The sequence below is a fragment of the Myxocyprinus asiaticus genome, chromosome 30 (genome assembly GCF_019703515.2).
Source record: "Myxocyprinus asiaticus isolate MX2 ecotype Aquarium Trade chromosome 30, UBuf_Myxa_2, whole genome shotgun sequence".
Classification (NCBI taxonomy): Eukaryota; Metazoa; Chordata; class Actinopteri; order Cypriniformes; family Catostomidae; genus Myxocyprinus; species Myxocyprinus asiaticus.
The window spans coordinates 11,720,044-11,741,830 of NC_059373.1; the positions used below are offsets into that span (position 1 = coordinate 11,720,044).

A 21,787-nucleotide genomic window follows, 5' to 3' on the forward strand; every position below is an offset into this window, starting at 1 on the left:
TCTTCTCCTTAGCCCATGTAAGACGCCTCTGACGTTGTCTGTGGTTCAGGAGTGGCTTAACAAGAGGAATACGACAACTGTAGCCAAATTCCTTGACATGTCTATGTGTGGTGGCTCTTGATGCCTTGACCCCAGCCTCAGTCCATTCCTTGTGAAGTTCACCCAAATTCTTGAATCGATTTTGCTTGACAATCATAATGCTGCGGTTCTCTCGGTTGGTTATGCATCTTTTTCTTCCACACTTTTTCCTTCCACTCAACTTTCTGTTTACATGCTTGGATACAGCACTCTGTGAACAGCCAGCTTCTTTGGCAATGAATGTTTGTGGCTTATCCTCCTTGTGAAGGGTGTCAATGATTGTCTTCTGGACAACTGTCAGATCAGCAGTCTTCCCCATGATTGTGTAGCCTAGTGAACCAAATTGAGAGACCATTTTGAAGGCTCAGGAAACCTTTGCAGGTGTTTTGAGTTGATTAGCTGATTGGCATGTCACCATATTCTAATTTTTTGAGATAGTGAATTGGTGGGTTTTTGTTAAATGTGAGCCAAAATCATCACAATTAAAAGAACCAAAGACTTAAACTACTTCAATCTGTGTGCATTGAATTTATTTAATACACGAGTTTCACAATTTGAGTTGAATTACTGAAATAAATGAACTTTTCCACGACATTCTAATTTATTGAGATGCACCTGTATATGCAAGTTTAAAATACTCAAGACATGTTTTCCACATATATATCACATTAAAATTGGTTTGTGTACCATTATGTGAATAGACACAAATTAAAGGTCGACTGATATTGGATTGTGCTGATTTGATAATGTGTTGAAAAAAAGCCAGTTAGTCTTTTAAAATTTGTAGCCTATATTGATGCTCTTAGTCTTTCCATCCTGTGATGAAGAGGGCCAGACAGAGGCTACAAGAGTTCAAATTTAATTAAATTCCAGATGCACTTTATGCATGGAACTTTTGATTAACTTTTAAAGGCACTTTAACTTTGAAATACACCGGTGACTCTTATTTTGAAATGTTTGTGCTTCACTGCTTCCAGCTGCTCATTCAAACAAATTAGGGATATAAAATGTGCACTCCTACACTAATCTATAACGTATTACAATATAAACACTGTCATATTTCATCAACATTATATCATCATCAGCAACAGTTGATCTTTAGTGATGGCTTGTCATAAATTTCCGATATGGCCTAATGATTGTGAACTGTTCTGCAACAGCTGGAAACACTCACAAGCCTCCACGTGCTTGGAGAAATACAACAGTGTCACGTTTTCACTCTGAAAGATGCAGCGCATGCATTTATTTAATTAAATCGTATTCTTTTGAAGTTAAATAATCACATTAGGTCATATCAAGATTCCTGTCTTTCCACCCCCAAATTTAAGACATCTTTAAATATAAATTAAGACGTTTGTTGTATCATTTAAGATATTTAAGACTTTTTATGACCTTAAATTTTGAAAAATTTAAGACATTTTAAGACTTTTTAAGGATCCGCGGGAATCCTGTCAAACACATTCATAAATCAGTTAAATTATGTACAATTCTGGTGACGTAGTATATTGTATAAGAACTTTGTAATGGAGTCAGTAAATATGAATGCACGTCTCACCTCACTGGGGAAAAATGTGGTTTCTTCAGTGTCTCTCCACACCACACAGAAATTCAGATTTTAAAAGCATTCAAAATTCAAATATAAAGTTCAAAATAAACAAGATTCGCAGAATCATTCTATTCAGCAAAGACAGAAAGACCGAACACATCAACTTGAAGGTAAACCCTGAAAGAATAAACTGAATCCTGTACCACAACTTGTGCTAGCAACACTTAGGTCACAGGTTCGATTCTCAGAGAATGCATGTACCAGTAAAATATATAGCTTGAAGGCACTGTAAGTGGCTTTGGATAAATGCATCTGCCAAATGCAAAAAATGTAAATGTAGAAGAAACATGCCATAACTCTATTCTACAGTCACTTGTCTTTTCTGAGCCATAGTGTGTAGTATTACAACAAAGGTATGAGCTCAGGAAGTGTAATTGTGAGCTTTCACACTAGGACAAAAAGGAGGAAAAAAACAAAGATTTCATCAGCATGTCTCCTGGCATCTGAATCCCATACAGTCTCTGAAACTTATCAATTTACATAAGAGCTGTGAGTCTGTGTGTGCGTGTGTGTTTGACAGAGTTTGCTGTGCTCCACTGGAGCAGGAGATTTCTCTTAATGAACTCCTCTTTCCTCAGAGCTCTGCTGAGGGGAAGAGATGACAACCTGCACACAGTCTCCTCTCACAGACTCACAAGTACAGAGAAAGACCGTCAATTGGCTTACTGTGCAGGTTTCCTGCTTTTGGAAATATGAATGGTAAATATGAAACCCAATTGTGACTGCTTGCCCAATATCTCTTTCAGCTATTGCAATCAAAATTTATTCACTAAACCGGTGATACTGTGGTACTCAACCTTGACCAGTTCAGAAGCCAGGTTTTAATAAATCCATTTTGATTGTAAGAGCCATACTTGGAAAAAGGTCCTATATTTCCAATTTTTCAAAATGTGAGATTATACCACCAAAAAGCAGTCATATGCACTTTCTCAGACCATTCGATATGAATAGAAAAAAATATATATATTTCCCACTTCTCTCTGAAGAGCTAACAAGTTATCCATGCTACTGACAATTGTCCTGACCTTTTTAACAAATTAATTTTCATGACTTTTCAAGTTGTTCGTGATTACTGGATTGAGACTGCATTCACAAAGAACAATTTCTGGGCAGAACTGACATATTGGGTTGCATAGGTCTTGCAACCGTGAACTGAACCATATCCTTTAGATTGGAATATCTGGTTTTGATAATAAAAAAACCAAAAAAAACATTCAAGTTGAAAATGCTTGTAGGACAGATGAGATCTGTCTCTACACTCACACTGGCCAAATCTTACTATGAGATTCTACCTTTACAAAACATCAGCTGTGTTTAATATCAACTTCTTTATACACATAACTCTCCAGAGAGAATCAGAGCTATAACTGCCCCATGCAGAAGCTGTAAATTACATTATGTTTATTGATTCCTGTCAAATTCGATTTCACAAAACTTGTTGGACACGGACTCTGACACATCCTGAGGGGGGACATAATAAGGCTATGATCGCTCATATCATGGTTACATTTCAACCTGCCTGCCACTTTGTCATCACATTAATAAAGGACCATGAAGCATGGAAATCAATTGTTTAAGAGGCTTTACCACTGTGTCACACAGTTGATGGCACAAAACACACACACACACACCCGCACACATCCACAATTCGATTACAGCTAGAAATACATGTCATCACTTATGAAGATAAGGGGTCTTTAAGTAGCAAAATGACTAAAGACTACAAAGAGGCACTAGAAAAGTTTTTGCGAGGAGCTGGATGTTTACAATTGCTATAAACATGATGGCAGTGGATTTCACAGTAGTGATGTTAACAATGAAAGATGTCAATCACACCTGAGCATAGGACTGGATGATGTGACTCTGGATCTCATTCATAGTGTTAGCTCCGTACGAGACTGTACCGAGTTGGAGACGCTTGAAGACCATCTCATTCTGGGTCAGAGTGCCTGGAGAAACAGCACACAATATATAAAATACAAAAGAGAAATCAATAGATATTATAAAACTTTTGGATGTGCAAAACAGTTTCAATGACATACAAGTAAAGTGAGAAAAAAGAAAAATGGAAGAGACAGAGAATGAGATCTAAATCTATTTACATCTCATTCTAAGACATCTGGAAATATGTTTAGTATAATTCAGAACCAATATAATAGGTGTGGCTGAGAAACAGATAAAAAATGGAAGTCCTTTTTTAACTCTAAATCTCCACTTTCACTTTCACATAAAAGTCACATGTGGTGCCTGTTTATTTTCATTTTCACATCTGAAAATAAAAGTTAAAATGGAGAATTAGAGTTAAAAAAATTCTGTTTCTCATCCACACCTATCATATTGCTTCTGAAAATAGAGGTGCATCTCAATAAATTAGAATGTCGTGGAAAAGTTCATTTATTTCAGTAATTCAACTCAAATTGTGAAACTTGTGTATTAAATAAATTCAATGCACACAGACTTAAGTAGTTTAAGTCTTTGGTTCTTTTAATTGTGATGATTTTGGCTCACATTTAAAAAAAACCCACCAATTCACTATCTCAAAAAATTAGAATACATCATAAGACCAATAAGAAAAACATTTTTAGTGAATTGTTGGCCTTCTGGAAAGTATGTTCATTTACTGTATATGTACCCAATACTTGGTAGGGGCTCCTTTTGCTTTAATTACTGCCTCAATTCGGCGTGGCATGGAGGTGATCAGTTTGTGGCACTGCTGAGGTGGTATGGAAGCCCAGGTTTCTTTGACAGTGGCCTTCAGCTCATCTGCATTTTTTGGTCTCTTGTTTCTCATTTTCCTCTTGACAATACCCCATAGATTCTCTATGGGGTTCAGGTCTGGTGAGTTTGCTGGCCAGTCAAGCACACCAACACCATGGTCATTTAACCAACTTTTGGTACTTTTGGCAGTGTGGGCATGTGCCAAATCCTGCTGGAAAATGAAATCAGCATCTTTAAAAAGCTGGTCAGCAGAAGGAAGCATGAAGTGCTCCAAAATTTCTTGGTAAACGGGTGCAGTGACTTTGGTTTTCAAAAAACACAATGGACCAACACCAGCAGATGACATTGCACCCCAAATCATCACAGACTGTGGAAACGTAACACTGGACTTCAAGCAACTTGGGCTATGAGCTTCTCCACCCTTCCTCCAGACTCTAGGACCTTGGTTTCCAAATGAAATACAAAACTTGCTCTCATCTGAAAAGAGGACTTTGGACCACTGGGCAACAGTCCAGTTCTTCTTCTCCTTAGCCCAGGTAAGACGCCTCTGACGTTGTCTGTGGTTCAGGAGTGGCTTAACAAGAGGAATACGACTACTGTAGCCAAATTCCTTGACATGTCTGTGTGTGTTTGATGCCTTGACCCCAGCCTCAGTCCATTCCTTGTGAAGTTCACCCAAATTCTTGAATCGATTTTGCTGGACAATCATAAGGCTGCGGTTCTCTCGGTTGGTTGTGCATCTTTTTCTTCCACACTTTTTCCTTCCACTCAACTTTCTGTTAACATGCTTGGATACAGCACTCTGTGAACAGCCAGCTTCTTTGGCAATGAATGTTTGTGGCTTACCCTCCTTGTGAAGGGTGTCAATGATTGTCTTCTGGACAACTGTCAGATCAGCAGTCTTCCCCATGATTGTGTAGCCTAGTGAACCAAACTGAGAGACCATTTTGAAGGCTCAGGAAACCTTTGCAGGTGTTTTGAGTTGATTAGCTGATTGGCATGTCAAAATATTCTAATTTTTTGAGATAGTGAATTGGTGGGTTTTTGTTAAATGTGAGCCAAAATCATCACAATTAAAAGAACCAAAGACTTAAACTACTTCAGTCTGTGTGCATTGAATTTATTTAATACACGAGTTTCACAATTTGAGTTGAATTACTGAAATAAATGAACTTTTCCACGACATTCTAATTTATTGAGATGCACCTGTATGGATTCAGTAAGACCACTGGAGTCTTATGGATTACTTCTATGTTTCCCTAATGTAATTTTTGGAGCTACAAAGGTCTGATCACCATTCACTTGCATTGCATGGACCTACAGAGCTGAGCTATTTCTGGGATGGCATGAGGGTGAGTAAATCATGAGAGAATTTTCATTTTTGGAACTATTCCTTTAAGAGTTGTAGATGAGTGCTATAATAAATGGATAAAAGTCTGAAAGTACCCATTTTGTCTGTGAGCAGGTCTACCTGACGCCCCAGCTCTTCTGGTATGGCACTTGTCCGAACCACAGTACCTGGAATATTTTCATCCTTCATAATCATCCAACCATATGCTGACTTCCCCATGTCCAGGTTTACTCTCAGACTGGACACATAGATACAAATATCTTGAAATGCTTTACCCTTATCATGATATATCATCAAATGATGATTTTGCAGTTGTAATATTGCATATTAGTGTAATCTGGGCAATAATACCATAAATGTACCTAATGGGGATGTTGTAAGAAAACAGAACCACAAAACGGAAGAGGTTATGAAACCATGGCCCAAGAAAGCCCTGCAGAGTGACCGTAACAACAGACAAAACGACCTGGGCCAGGAACAGAGCTTTCGTTAGGCAGAGAGATAAATGGAATAATTGAGATCATCTTCACTCAAATCATGGTACCCTGTATATCCTCCATCTTTGTGTATTATTTGATGCTTTTGTACTAAAATAGAGGCAGATTTTTCCCCCTTAAATGTCACCTTAAAGTAATATTGCTGGTTCAATACAAATTAAGCTCAAACAACAGCATTTGTGGCATTATGCTGATTACCACAAAAAATAATTGACTTGTCCCTCCTTTTCTTCAAAAGAAGAAAAAAAATCGTGTTTACAGTGAGGCAGTAAAAATGGAAGTGAATGGGGCCAATGTTTGGAGGGTTTAAAAGGCAAAATTGTGAAGCTTACAATTTTAGTCAACTATGTTGAACTTGACACAGCCTCCTAAAAAACACAGCAGCACTTTGAGAACCATTGAGATGCAATGCAACCAAAGTGAGACAATCCAGAAGAGTCCGTGTGACGCATAAGTACACAGAGCAACAATTACAGGGATAGTTCACCCAAAAATGAAAATTATCTAATCATTTACTCACCCTCATGCCATCCCAGATGTGAATTACTTTCTTTCTTCAGCAGAACACAAACAAAGATTTTTAGAAGAATATCACAGATCTGTAGGTCCATACAATGCAAGTAAATGGTGTTCAGACCTTTGTAGCTCTACAAAGTTCTTTTTCTTATCCACACCTATCATATTACTTCTGAAGACATGGATTTAAACACTGGAGTCATATGGACTACTTTTATGTTTCCTTTATGTGATTTTTGGAGCTACAAAGGTCTGATCACCGTTCACTTGCATTGTATTGACCTACAGAGCCAAGATATTTTTCTAAAAAATGTTGTTTATGATTCTGCTGAAGAAAGAAAATAATTCACATCTGGGATGGCATGAGGATGAGTAAATAAGAGAATAGTCCATTTTTGGGTGAACTATCCCTTTAAAAATAGTGCAGATGGAATTAGGCATATACTAGGGTTTGGTTCAATGATACAGAACTAAAACAATATTTTGACATTAAAGATACTTTTTGTATTGTCTAAATGCTTAACTAGTCTGCTGCCACAATTTATGTACAACCCTAATTCCAAAAATGTTGGGACAGTATGAAAAATGCTTATGAAAAAAAAAGGAGTGATTTGTAAATTATATTCACACTTTGCTATCTTGAAAGCACTACAACTATTTTTATTTATTTTTTTTATTTTTTTAAATGTACAGTAGTTTTGGAACACGCTCCAAAAAAGTCAAGACAGGGGCAGTTTAAGACTAATAACAATTTGACTTGATGAAATAAGGCAAAGTGAAACAGGAGATATTAAACAGATGAGGCAATTGTGTCATAATACTTTATACTGTATAAGGAGCCACCAAAAACAGCCTAGTCCTTCAAGAGCAAGGATTGTTCAAGATTTGTCAATTTGCCAACAGATGATTAAGCAAATAATCCAGCGCTTTGAGTTCCGCAAAGACAAATTGGAAGGATTTTGGGCATTTCACCCTCTACAGTGCACAATATAGTTAAAAGATTCAAGGAATCTGGTCAAATTAACCACTTCTGAATTCGCGTGATCTCTGATCCCTCAGATGTCACAGTCTTAAAAAAAGGCATTCATCTGTAATGAATATCAGGAACATGGGCTTGGGATAACTTTAGTAAACCTTTGTTAGTCAACACCATTCGCGCTGTATCCACAGATGCAAGTTAAGACTTTACTATGCAAAGCAGAAGCCATACATCAACAATGTCCAGAAGCGCTGCCGACTTCTCTGGGCTCGGTCTCATCTTAGATGGAAAGTAGAACATTGGAACTGTGTTTTTTGGTCTGAAGAATCCACATTTCAAAATGTTTTTGAAAAACAAAGCCGTCGTGTTATCTGGGCCAAAGAGGAAAAGGACCATCCATGCTGTAATCAGCATCAGGTTCAAAAGCCATTGTCTGTATGAGCCAGGGGTGTCAGTGCCCATGGCATGGGTAACTCGCACATCTGTGGGAGCACCATGAATGCAGACAGATATGTACAAATTTTGGAGCAACATACAGTGGTAGCCAAAAATATTGGCACCCTTGGTGAATATGAGCAAAGAAGGTTGTGAAATAAAAATAAAAAAACACAAAAATCGAACCTTTAATTGAAGTAAAACAATTGAAACAGGAAATATCTCATTATTAAATAAATATTTTTCTCCAAAACGCATTAGCCATAATTATTGGCACCCTTTTATTCAATACTTTTTGCAACCTCCCTTTGCCAAAATAACAGCTCCATGGCAAACCTTGATTTTGTGGTCAGTGAACCATTTTTGTGTTGATTTTGATGTTTGTTTTGGATCATTGTCCTGCTGGAAGATGCAACCAGGGCACATTGTAAGCTTTCTGGCAGAGGCAGCCAGGTTTTGATTTTTTATCTGTTGGTATTTGATAGAGTCCGTGATGCCATGTATCCAAACAAGATGTCCAGGACCTCTGGCAGAAAAACAGCCCCACAACATTAACGATCCAGCACCACATTTCTGGTGTTTGCTGCCAAAAAGCTAATTTTTTGTTTCATCTAACCATAGATCCCGGTCGCATTTGAAGTTCCAGTAGTGTTTGGCAAACTGAAGATGCTTGAGTTTGTTGTTGGATGAGAGCAGAGGCTTTTTTTTTTTTATCTTAAAACCCTCTCAAAAAACTTGTGGTGATGTAGGTGATGTCTCATTTTTTATGTATTTTTTTTTTTTTTTTTAGACATTCTGACCCAAAGACCCAACTAATTTCGGCAATTCTCCAGCTGTGATCCTTGGAGATTCTTTGGCCTCTTGAACCATCCTCCACACTGTGCGTGGAGACAATATAGACACACGTCCTTTTCCAGGACGATTCTCAAGATCTCCAGTTGATTCGAACTTGTTAAATTTTGATGGTGAAAATGGGCATTTTCAATGCTTTGGCTATTTTCTTATAGCCACTTCCCATTTTGTGAAGCTCAACAACTTTTTTCCACACATCATAACTATATTTTTTTAGTCTAACACACTGTGATTGATGATTAAGGGAATTTGGCCTGTGTGTTACCTCATTTATACCCCTGTGAAACAGGCAGTCATGGCTGAACAATTTCATGTTCCTTGTCACCCAGGTGCACCAAAATATGTAAAATATGAATGGGAATATACTTCAGATATATTTTACTCATAAGAATTTCTAGGGGTACCAATAATTGTGGCCAACGTGTTTTGGAGAAAAATATTTATTTTCTAATGAGATATTTCCCCTCTTTCAATTGTTTTACTTCAATTAAATGTTAGACTGTGAATTTTTTGAATGAAAGATCAAAAGGATAAACAATGCAGATTTTTCTTTGCTTATATTTACCAGGGGTGCTAATATTTTTGGCCACCACTGTATACTGCCATCCAGCACCGTCTTTTCCAGGGACATCCCTGCATTTTCTTCAAACCACATACAGCCCGGATTACAAGTGCATGGCTATGTTAGTGAGAGTGTGGGTGCTAGATTGGCCTGCCTGAAGTCCTGACCTGTCTCCAATTGAGTATGTGTGGTGCATTATGAAGCACACCATATGGCAACGAATATCCCATACAACTGTACAGCTAAAGACCTACATAATGAATGAATGGGGGAAAATTCCACTTTCTAAACTTAACAAACTTGTGTCTTCAGTGCCCAAAAGCTTAAGTGTTATTAGAAGAAATGGTGATGTTTCACAGTGGTAAACACTTGACTGTCCCAACTTTTTTGGAGCGTGTTGCAATCATCTGATTTGGAATTACTGTACATTTTAAAAAAAATAAAAAATAATGAAAATCAGAGGGTAAAACATCACACTGTATAATGTGTAGTTGTAGTGCTTTCAACATAGCAAAAGTTGAATATAATTTACAAATCACTCATTTTTGTTTTTATTAGCATTTTTCACACTGTCCCAACTTTTTTGGAATTGGGGTTGTATATGATATCATGTATTTACATTTTTTGCATTATAAAATTTATTTTATATTATTATTATTATTATTATTATTTAAATTGTAATATACTAAATTATCTTTCAAGTCAAGTCATTTTTATATGTATAGCGCTTTTCACAACACACATCGTTTCAAAGCAACTTTAGAGAAAATTATGCGGTAACAGAAAATTATGCTGTAATGTCTCGTGATTGAAAATATTTAAAAATTATTTGTCTTTAGGCCCCCAGTGAGCAAGTCAAAGGCAACTGTGGCAAGGAACCCAAAACTCCATAAGATGTTAAAAAAAAAAAAAAAAAAACTGGCTTAGCTGGGGGAGCCAGTTCGCCCTCTGGCTACAGAGCATGAATATTATGCCAATATTAGTTATCTATGTTTAATACATCTCATGTTTTATTTGAGTAAATTAAGTAGATGTTGGTGGGCTATGTTTAAAACTAAAGGATCTTGTATGAACTGTAAGATTAATAATTAAGTGTCTTTGAAGTCCATCCCAAATTGACTGGGTTCAATTCGTATTTGGCTGTTGAAGGTTTTAGTTGGCATTCATTTATTGCCTATGCATTCCATTTAAAGAAAGTGTAGTCCAACCTATGACCAAGATGATGCCTTTGATCTCAAGAAGATGAGGTCAGTATCTTTGTTTGGTGGCCTTTCTCAGTATATATTCATATGCAATTAATTTGATTAATTAAGTGACACATTGTGTAATTAACTCTATAAAAATGTTATATTGATTGACAGCCCTACACATGACTTTTGGTTCAAAAGCTCTCACGGCATGTGATATCCCTGTGAGAACAAGAACCTTGAGCTGAGGGCTCCTCTCATCTGAAGGATCTGAAATGTTACTCTTATGTAAAATAAAACAACCTGCCCATAAGCCAGCACTGATCAATGCCCTCCAGGCCTATTCCAGACCGCCGTTCTTTCTCATGCTAATAGTGTGTGCGAATGAGAGAAATGATGAGAGCCATTTAACCAAGAAGCTCACTGCTGTTGTCATCCCTCGGTGAAAAGCACAGGAGGCAAAACCGGAAAAATAAAAGCAGAATGCCTCTTCATAGAAACGGCCCCCTGACAAAAGAGCTTGAGTTTTTCCTCTTTCTCTCTCAAGTATGTCCCTAAGCCAATGGAATATGTGGGAAAATTATGTCAAAAAAGAAGTTTTTTTCTTGTTTCCCTCTGGCAAGGGCCAACGGCGCGGCCTGCGTGAAAACACTGAGGCCTTTCATCTTGCCAGCGCACTCATAAAAACAGCAACACATAACACCATCCCCTGAGAAAAAGAATCTGCGTGAAAAGGACAGGGGGAAGGAGGAGGGGGGAATGGACAAGTTGAACAGAAAAGACAAAAAAAAAAAAAAAAAAAAAATGCAAGCAAAATTAATCCCCCAAATGGCTATGCCCCCCCAGTCCCCGGAGGACTGGAGTAAACTGGGAGACACTGGGAGTGAGGGGTGCTGTCTGATTGATCAGTTATAGTTTGGCAAACCCCTACGATGGCCTGTCGCCCCACTGCAAGCTTCATGCTTCAGCTAGTGAGGAAAAAGGGGGAAATGGAAGGATTAAAATGAAGAAAAATTAAGACAGAGTACACAGTTCCCAGCTGAAAGGGAGGAATCCCCCTTTATGGGGGCAAAACAATGCAGAGGCTGAATTTTGCAAAGCTGGCCAGGGATCGGGTGAAGTCGTTATTCATTCAAGCTGGGAGGAAAAAGCGACTCAATTACCTCAAGCTGAAGATGCTATCAATGAATCGAGAGCGCATATTTTACTCTATTCATCCGGGCCTCGTTTAAAGTGAAAGGAATGATTCAACCTGCCCTCGCTGCTTGTATGTTTTGTGTGTGAAATTTGATGACGACTTTGTGCCTGCATAATGAATATTCATTGGTTGAAATCCATCAAGTACACTGAGGCTGTTACAACAATATGGCATTATACTAGTACTCTAGGAACTGGGTATGCAATACAGCTTAATGGAACATGCCATGTATGGTGAGGTGAGACTTAAATGAAACCTAGAAATGGCTTAATCATGTTTTCTAAACTCTTCCCAGATACATGACTTCCAAAACTATTGGCTCAAATACACTGATCAAAGTTTAAACTGCTACTGCAAGAGAATGTATTTATTCAACCATGCTAGAAATCTACAATCAGTATAATTTTTCATATACCATAAATGTATTGTATCCATAACATCTGAACATACTTGAATACTTGACTCTGATTGGTCAATCAAGGCATTCTGTGGTCAAATATTTTATATAATGATAGCTAAACTGTATATTTGACCACTGTCCTAGGCAACTGTTGGTGTTTATTTTACAATAATGAAGAGTTGGTTGACTTTATATCAAAGTCTTTCTAGCAAGTTGGTCCACTGCCTGCCATCTTTGGAATGCTCCCGCAAGGCTAGTTCCAGTCATGACAGTGCAACTCCTAATACTTGAATGGGGAAACACCAAAATCTCAAAAACAGCTGCTCAAGATAACGATTAAAAAACATATTTTAAATCAGCCATAAAATCAAACAACACTGGTATTATAAATTGTGCTTTACCTCAGATTACACCGAAAAATGCAGTTTTAGCAGTTTGTTTTGCTAATGTGCATGCGCATTCTCGAGTTGATTGACAGACGATGTCTGTACCTAAAAGGTGATTGGCTCTTTAACCAGTAAGGCAGGACTTTCTTTCTACATCCATTGACCGTTGGGCGCTAGAGCTCCTTGGCTGGGCATTCCAATTTCTCCCATTCATTTTAATAGAAGTGGCCCATCTCAGCTAAACAGTTTCTGCTTTATATACTATGTTTATCCCTTACATAGTTACAGATTTCAAATAATTTGACTTACAAATCTTTTAAAACCAAGCTTTTTGTTGTAGCTGTGGCCTAGCAGTTATTGCACATGCTTTGACACATTGAGCTGCAAGTTGAAAGCGGCTTGCAAATAAATTTAAAAATAAAAAAAGGTACAGGTTTTGACCAACATGAAAGTAAGTAAATTACAGAAATTTCATTTTGGATGAACAATCCCTTTAACTCTAAATGTGCATCTATACATTGCTTAAACATCACTGGAAGCAAGTGAGATGCTCTTTTCAAATCTCCCAGAGTAGTGAGATGTTCGGTTAGCGAAGAGAGCTGTCACATCCCTCATGCCACCAAGGTTTCGATCCTCAAAGAGAATATCGCTCCATATTACTGCATTGACAGACACACGCTCGCACATACTGTGTAAAGTGATAGCTTATGTGCTGTCAGCAGCTTCTAGTGAGAGCTTAGAGCTTTGTGCAAGGAATGTCACAACAGATTATTAGAGGCGAAAACGTTCTCTGTAACTTTCGCAGAGTCGTATCGACTTTCCCACCCCGTCTCGTTCTCTGTATTGGCACCTCTGACATCATCTCCTTGAGATATTGAATTCCACTCCCAGACGCAACTTGCACACAGAACACAGCAGATCTATGAGCTCTGCTAGAGCAGCTGAGATCACACCTACCAGCATGCATGACAGGATCTGAAACACTTCATGACAGGAAGAAAAGTGGTCAAGCAATATGGGTTTCTCGACAGGTTTTTGTGATACTGATATGTAGAAAGTACAGTATATTGGCCGATTGCTGATAAAATTACGTCATATTGTTTAAAGGTGCACTAATTATTTTGCTGACTGCAAAACCTTTAAACAGAAAGAAATATTAATAGTAGAATAGTATTTTTTTTTATTTTATTTTATGTATTTTTTTTTTTTTTTTTATAGAGTAAAAGCCACTTTATTCTACATATGGTGCTGGGAAAACATTCATGAGTGCCGTTATGTTGAGATCACATGACCAGCCGAACGTTACTCAGTTTATCTCAATAATCGCCTAAAACTGGACTCTTTCACTGGCGGAAAACCTTAATCATGCATGACTGAATTTTTACAATGACATCAGTAATGGAGTGTTTTAATATGCACTGCAACAAACAATATTAATGAGTACACCTTTAAAGGAACATTTATTTTACGCAATATTTGCTCAAAATTCGCTAAAATATTTGAAACAAGAAAATTCCCATTATCCATTTACAAGGCTGTCAGTAGATTTCAGAATTGGCACTAGGGGGAGTGTTCTCTTTTGCTAATCTTCTTAGTGGGATTAATATTGCTTGATTGACTGGCCTTGACAATATATGGGTTTTTCATGGATGAAGAATAAGGTGTAATAAGCTTTAGGCCTTGCATGTCCTTAAAGTCAACATGAAATCTAAACATTTTTATTTCACATTCCTGGTCTTACTGCAAACAATTTATCAGTACACGTGAAAAAAGTTCTTTGTAATCTTTTTCTTCCACTTTCCATGATCCGATCAATTACTGATTGATAAATGTAGGGCTACAACTAACAATTACTTTGATAATCGATTAATCTTCAATTATTTCATCGATTAATTGAATAAAACCCAAAATTGTATTTCCTGTATTTTATATATATATATATATATATATATATATATATATATATATATATATATATATATATATATATACACACACACATACACACACACACACACTTTCTTTATTGAAAAGATAAAGTACTGAATTCACGATTCTATACTTTCATAAAACTTTGAACAAAGCCTGAATCATGAAAAGTATGAATTTATTATTATTATTAATTTGAGGACATATGCATAACAGCTCCTTTCCTTGTAAAACTTAACAAAAATTACTGTTCATTGTGTATTGATCCATCGGGATGGAGTGGGACAGAAAAATCAATGGTGACACCACAACAGAAATATTAATAATTCTGATTCTGAGATACATACTTCTGTTAGATGCATATGCTTGTACACAGTCACTGATTACGTACATTGCAAGTATTTTAAAGTAATATTGTACATAGTATTGTCACTGATTACATGTTTCTAAACTATTTTTTTCAAAAATGTGTCTATCCAGTAAAATAATGTTTGCCATGGTATAAATTTACTGGTAAAATCAGACATTACATTTGGCATTATCAGGAGGACTGTCAAATATCAGGACCCTTAGTATTATTCTACATTATATTCAGCATTATACACAGTTTAATATAGTACCATTATCTGTAAACGCAGTGAAAATTCACTCTCGTGCTGAAAATAGCACTGTTGCACATTGTATTACATGCGCTCGCATAAGGAGGAGAAATCATCTATAAAACACTTTTAAAACTGGCACAACTTGACCTCCATGAAAGCAGAACACATGATTTGCACAAATGGTTTGATTGATGTGAATGCTCGTTTGCTCTGTGAAGTTTAACGGAGACTCGCATTTTTCGCAACAGTTTAGCGAAACGCGTAAATACGCGCCTGATTATGAATACATAACATGTATACATTGTTAAACATATAAAATAGCGGTAAACAACTCTTTTTACAAATTGCAAATGCGGAAACAACTCTCAAGCGGATTAAACAGCACACACCCTCTGTCAACATGTCAATTCACTGTCAATGATTTCCATTATCGATAATGGTCGATTTTATCGATTAGTTGCTGCAACCCTAGATAAAAGTCCCGCCCTACATTTTTTCTCATTAATATCCTGTTTCAAATCAAAAATATGCCGACTTCTAAAGTAAAGGTGGCATACATTGTTTCACATTGACTCTTACATCAAAAGCCAAGCAAGTAACGTTCAGAAAACCGCTATGCCATGCATAGCTGGGTCTAAAAACAAAACTCCACCCTCAATAGCCTTTATTTCCAAGGATGCTTTCTAAACTTCACAATTTGGTTCCGAGTTATGAATACATATATTATAGTAAAAATTGGCTGACTAATGATATAATTTCTGATAAGATTTATCTAATGATGAAGGCAGTGTTTAGTACACGCACGTGTGCAAGTAAATACAAGCAAACCAAAATCAGCACTCGCAAACATGTGAACAAGTTAAAAAAGAAAAACACCAAAGTCAGTTAGAGGAGGGGTAATGAGTGTAATGGGATTTTATTTTATTTTTTTTTTGTTTACTTTTACAGCATTGACATCCACTGTATCTAATCATTAAGGGAATTCAGAAGGTTCTGCCACAAATGTCACGCAAGTCTTTGGTTGGTTAATTTCCCTCTAGATTAATCTCTCTGGGGTTGACCTTTCACATCGACAGGTCCAAATTCGCCACTAAGATCAGGGATGAAAACCACTTCATCTGTTTCGCCATTTTTATTCTGTCCTCTTCAAGTCTTTATTGAAAGGTTACAATAAGGAAAAACAGTCCCGGTGTAATGTCTAGCCCATATTGACAACACAAATGTAGATCACAGTATATTGCAGCTCATACTTTAGAAACATATTGCCCTTAAAAGGATAGTTTACCTACAAATGAAACTTATTTCAATTTACTCACCCTCATGCCATCCCAGATGTGTATGACTTTATTCAGCAGAATACAAATGAAGATTCTTTGAAAAATCTCTCATTGTAGGTCCATACAATGAAAGTGAATGGTGATCAGACCTTTGTAGCTCCAAAAATCATATAAAGGAAACAGAAGTAATCCATAAGACTCCAGTGGTTAAATCCATATCTTCAGAAGTGATGGTGTGGGTGAGAAACCGAACAATATTTAAGTCCTTTTTTACTCTAATTCTTCCACTCAAGATGTGAAAGTAAAACTAATCAGGCACCAAATGTGACTTTAAGATGTAAAAGTGAAAGTGGAGATTTAGAGTAAAAAAAGGACTTAACTGTCAATCTGTTTTTCATCCACACCTATTACATCACTTCGGAAGATATGGATTTAACCACTGGAGTCTTATGAATTAGTTTCCTTTATGCGATTTTTGGAGCTACAAAGGTGTGATCACCATTCACTTGTATTGTGAGGACCAACAGAGCTGAAATAGTCTTCTAAAAATCTTTGTTTGTGTTCTGCTGAAGAAAGAAAGTCATATACATTTGGGATGGCATGAGGGTCAGTAAATGATGAGAGAATTTTCATTTTCGGGTGAACTACCCCTATAAATAGATAGTACACCCAAAAATGAAAATTCTGTCATCATTTACACACATATGACATTTTTTCTTCCATGGAACACAAAATTAGGTTAGACAAAAGATACGGTGCTTCAGTCACCATTTACTTGATATTTTTGTTTTCATCTGCTGAACAAAATGAGATGTCAACATTTAATTTCATTGTATGAAAAAAAGGAGTAATGAAAGTGAATGGTGACTGAGGTTATCATTTTGCCTAATATCTTTTTTTGAGTTCCGCAGAAGAATGAAACTAATACAGGATTGAAACACCATGAAGGTGCGTAAACGATGACAGATTTGTCATTTTTGGGTGGTTAACCTTTGGGAGGGAAACTACCCACCTTTTGTTTTGGACTGTGAATTGTTCAGCACACTTCTAGTCTCTTTCCCAGTATAAATCACCACGCCTATGACAGTACCTGCAAAAAAGACAAAATGGGATGAGCAATTGCAAACAATGAGGACGATAAATAAATAGGCAACATGTCTCTGGCTGGTCTAATGAACAATTAGCTCAAAAAGTGTGTTTCCAGTTAACGGATGCAGCCGAGACAAATGATTCAATATGTGGGACACCCAGAAATAAACTGTTACAATTAGGCCTATTATAGTCAGATCAATGGTGCTGCTTGGTAATGGGCTGATTCGTTAAAGTAAACTAATTACTGATGGAGTATGTAGCCTTACTGCTAAATGAGGAACATCCAAAGTTCAACTTTTGTTAAAACACAGTAACACAACATAAAATATGGTGCGACCAAACTTAAAGGAGAAGTGTGTATTTTTTAGATATTAAAATACTTTTTCTTATCACAACTGAATATAAATAGACTGTTTTCTCCAAAAAGTGTAAACACTATGGCTCTGTGGTACTTTCAAATTGCTCTGTTTGTTTGAAAATCAACCAGCCCAACACAGTGACATTGGCTTAACAAATAGGAAGTTTTCAGGAAACCTGTTTGAAAACAGACATTTTTGCTATTCTGTTTGATGAGGCTAGTGGTGCAAACAACACACATATTTTTCCACTTTCTTTAAGCTTGATACATTGTGCCATGTTTGGAAAGAACGAAACCTACACTGCTCTCAAGGGGGTGTTTAATGGGCTAGGGCTTTAGGGCATATCTGTTCCTCGCCCGATGGTGTTTTGTGTTGGGTCTGCTTGGTTGCATGAGATGACGTCATTGCGTTTTGTGGGGAGACGTGAAAGAACTTTCTTCTGCTGAAGGTCACACCAAGCTAGAGAATGAGAGGAACCTCTAAAACCCCCAGGAGAACCAAGAAACGGGCAACCACAGATCAATGAAGGGCCGATTGCTGGCACAAGTGCCCGCCACTTGAAGAAATGGCCTTGCTGTTATTGTTGGACTGAGATCAGGTTCTACACAACAGACCCCTAGGAGATGTCGGTGAAAGCATAGCAGCAAAACTGATCTTGGGTCTGTTCTTTGGGGAAAAGTTTCATCTGCACCACAGGGAGAGGACTGCAAAGAGCCAGACACTTTGGCTTGCCATTAATGGCTCCTCATATTTCTCTGAGATTGTTTGAACAGTAGCAGATGAGTATGGCAATCTCAAGTGACAAACAAATGGGAAAGATTTGAGTGATGCTGGCTAATCGCCTTGGTATCGACAGCACACTCTTCTAAAACAAACTCAAAAGATTTTTGACCTGTGTTGAGTATTTCAGACCTTGGAGAGCTGCATTTTTCTTATATTTCCATAATAGAAGCATACAATTTAGGGGAGCCAAAAAATTGTGGTCGTGCAGAAGGTGGCGTGGTATGTCTCTGTGTGTGTGTTGGAAGAGACTTTGCGTACCAGATGCCACAACAGTGCTCGCCCACAGGATGTTCTCAATACTCAAGCTCTCGTGGATGGGAGGGTCGCAATCCTCCTAGGGGAAAGAAATAAAAGCTTGAATCAGAGAGCAGGACAATGTATATTCATCGTGTTTTATACTACTTTTTTTCCTCCCCCCCCTTTTTCCCCCCAATTTGGAATGCCCAATTCCCAATGTGCTCTAAGTCCTCGTGGTGGCGTAGTGACTCGCCTCAATCCGGGTGGCGGAGGATGAATCCCAGTTGCCTCCGCGTCTGAGACCATCAACCCACGCATCTTATCACGTGGCTTGTTGAGCGCGTTGCCACGGAGACATAGCGCGTGTGGAGGCTTCATGCCATCCACACTCAACTCACCACGCGCCCCACCGAGAACGAACCACATTATAGTGACCACGAGGAGGTTACCCTATGTGACTCTACCCTCCCTAGCAACCGGGCCAATTTGGTTGCTTAGGAGACCAGCATGCCCTGGGATTCGAACTAGCGAACTCCAGAGGTGGTAGCCAGTGTCTTTTACCACTGAACTACCCAGGCCCCCAATTGTTTTATACTTCTTCATCTATTTTGGATTCATGGTTCCCACACTTTTAGACAAATGATTTTCTATGACTTTTCCATGACTTTTCCATGACCTTTTCAGTCATTTGGGATAACTGAATAAGGACTTTTTTAAATAATTTTTATTTGTGAACTGCTTCACCAATTACTTAAATATAATCTACTCAAAAGAACAATTCCACTCACAAATTAAACATCACTATGTCTCGCAAGCAAGTTTTACTCGACAAACTGTATATACTGTATATCCAACCAAAAAAACTGTTGGTTTTGCTTTAGAGCAAAATCTTGCAACAAAAATGCGTTTACTACAGAAATATCCACGACTTTTAAGATTTTATTTATTTCCATGACTTTTTCAGGTCTGGAAAACACAATGTAATATTTCCCTGGTATTTTCTATGACTGTGGGAAACCTGATGGTTATTCAGCACTGGATAAAGCGGTTATCAATTATGGCCTTTAAAAAGCAGGTCAATAAAAATGACAGACTCCACAAACAACTAAATGAATCGATGAACTTTCATCACGATGAACGGTAAGTAGGGAATTAGCCGAAAAATTGAATTACACTAATGCCTGCTTAAGCGACACAGTCCATTTAGAGGGAACGGCGCAATCGGTTTGACTTGATTTGCCTTGTTTATGAAAACAGCATTTGTCGAACATCATAATAAGGCCTCATTTAGTGCTAGCATGCTCTGTGCTGAGCAGAACAGAATTTCTGACACCATGCCATAAATCAGGGAGAAGCGCAGAAATTAAATCTTTAAATGCTTTTATCCATACAACATATCTGCGGCTGGGTGAATTTGGATGATATCTAATTATGCGCTGTCAGAAGGGCATAATATACAGTGAGAAAGGGGGCCACACAGAGACATGCACATTCACGCTCATAGCAAGAGATGTGTCCTCTATTCACGACGGCCCATACGCTCTTGTCACGTGTCTGTATTTGGCTGACAGATGTAGCAATTGCAATCTGTCAGAATTATCTACCTAAAATTGAAAAGTGTTTTTAAAAAGAACAATGACCTTTGATCAATAATAAAATGGGTTAGCTTTGCAAATAAATAAATAAAAAACAAATAAAACAGGTTGAAAGAGAAGGTAATTCCATAGCGAGTGAACTGGTTTGTTTTATGTTTGAATCTCTATCTAGAGAAACTCCCTCCTTCTTCCCTCTCTCTCTCTCTCTCACACACACACACACACACACGCTCTCAAGCAAGCACACTATCTAAATGGGAAAATACCATAGACTTCTATTATTTTTATATAAAGCTAATTGTAATTACTATAGAGAACCCTAACCCTAAAAGATGAATGTTTACTATTTTAGAATACAAAAAAAAAAATATAAGTAGCTAGGATCAATTACATTTATATAAACTATTAATTAATACATACTATTATTAATTTATGTTTTAATTGAGAACATCCCTGAATGTCCTCAATGAGTTTTTATCAGATTTAATTCCCTTTTGGGGACAATTTTATGCCCAAAATAATGCTCAGTATGTACACATACACACCTGTTTAAATACAGAAATAAGCTGAAATAACATCAGGGTTTGATACAGGCATCAGGTTTCAGATGGACTGACCTCTCCAATACTAAGAGCGACTGACATACAGAATAATGCAACAATGTCAATTAATTTTTATTATAAATGTTAAAGGTACTTATTCAAAGAAAAATAATTGTATACCATATTTTGCGTCAACTTAAGGGGCTGTATTATATGCATCTATAATTTGTGTCAGTGTAAAAAACAAACACTGTACAACAAACTACATTAAAATATTAGGTCGCAGTTAATATTATTTAATGCATTCGGTATCATGAACTAATAATGAAACATTTTTTTTTTTCTTACAGCATTTATTAATCTTGGTAAAAGGAATATTCCGTGTTAAATACAAGTTGAGCACAATCGACAGAAATTGTGGCATAATGTTGATTACTACACACACAAAAAAAATAATAATTCCATTCCTACTTTTCTTTGAAAAAAAATAAATAAAAAAAATATCACAGTTACAGTGAGGCACTTACAATATAAGTGAATGGGGCCAATCCGTAAACGTTAAAATACCCACTGTTTCAAAAGTATAGTCACAAGACGTTGGCAATA

General features: G+C 37.2%; 1 pseudogene; it reads right to left on the reverse strand.

Moving 5' to 3' along the window:
* LOC127421641 (probable phospholipid-transporting ATPase IIB) overlaps positions 1–21,787 on the reverse strand; it is a 65,389-nt pseudogene that overhangs the window by 22,198 nt on the left and 21,404 nt on the right.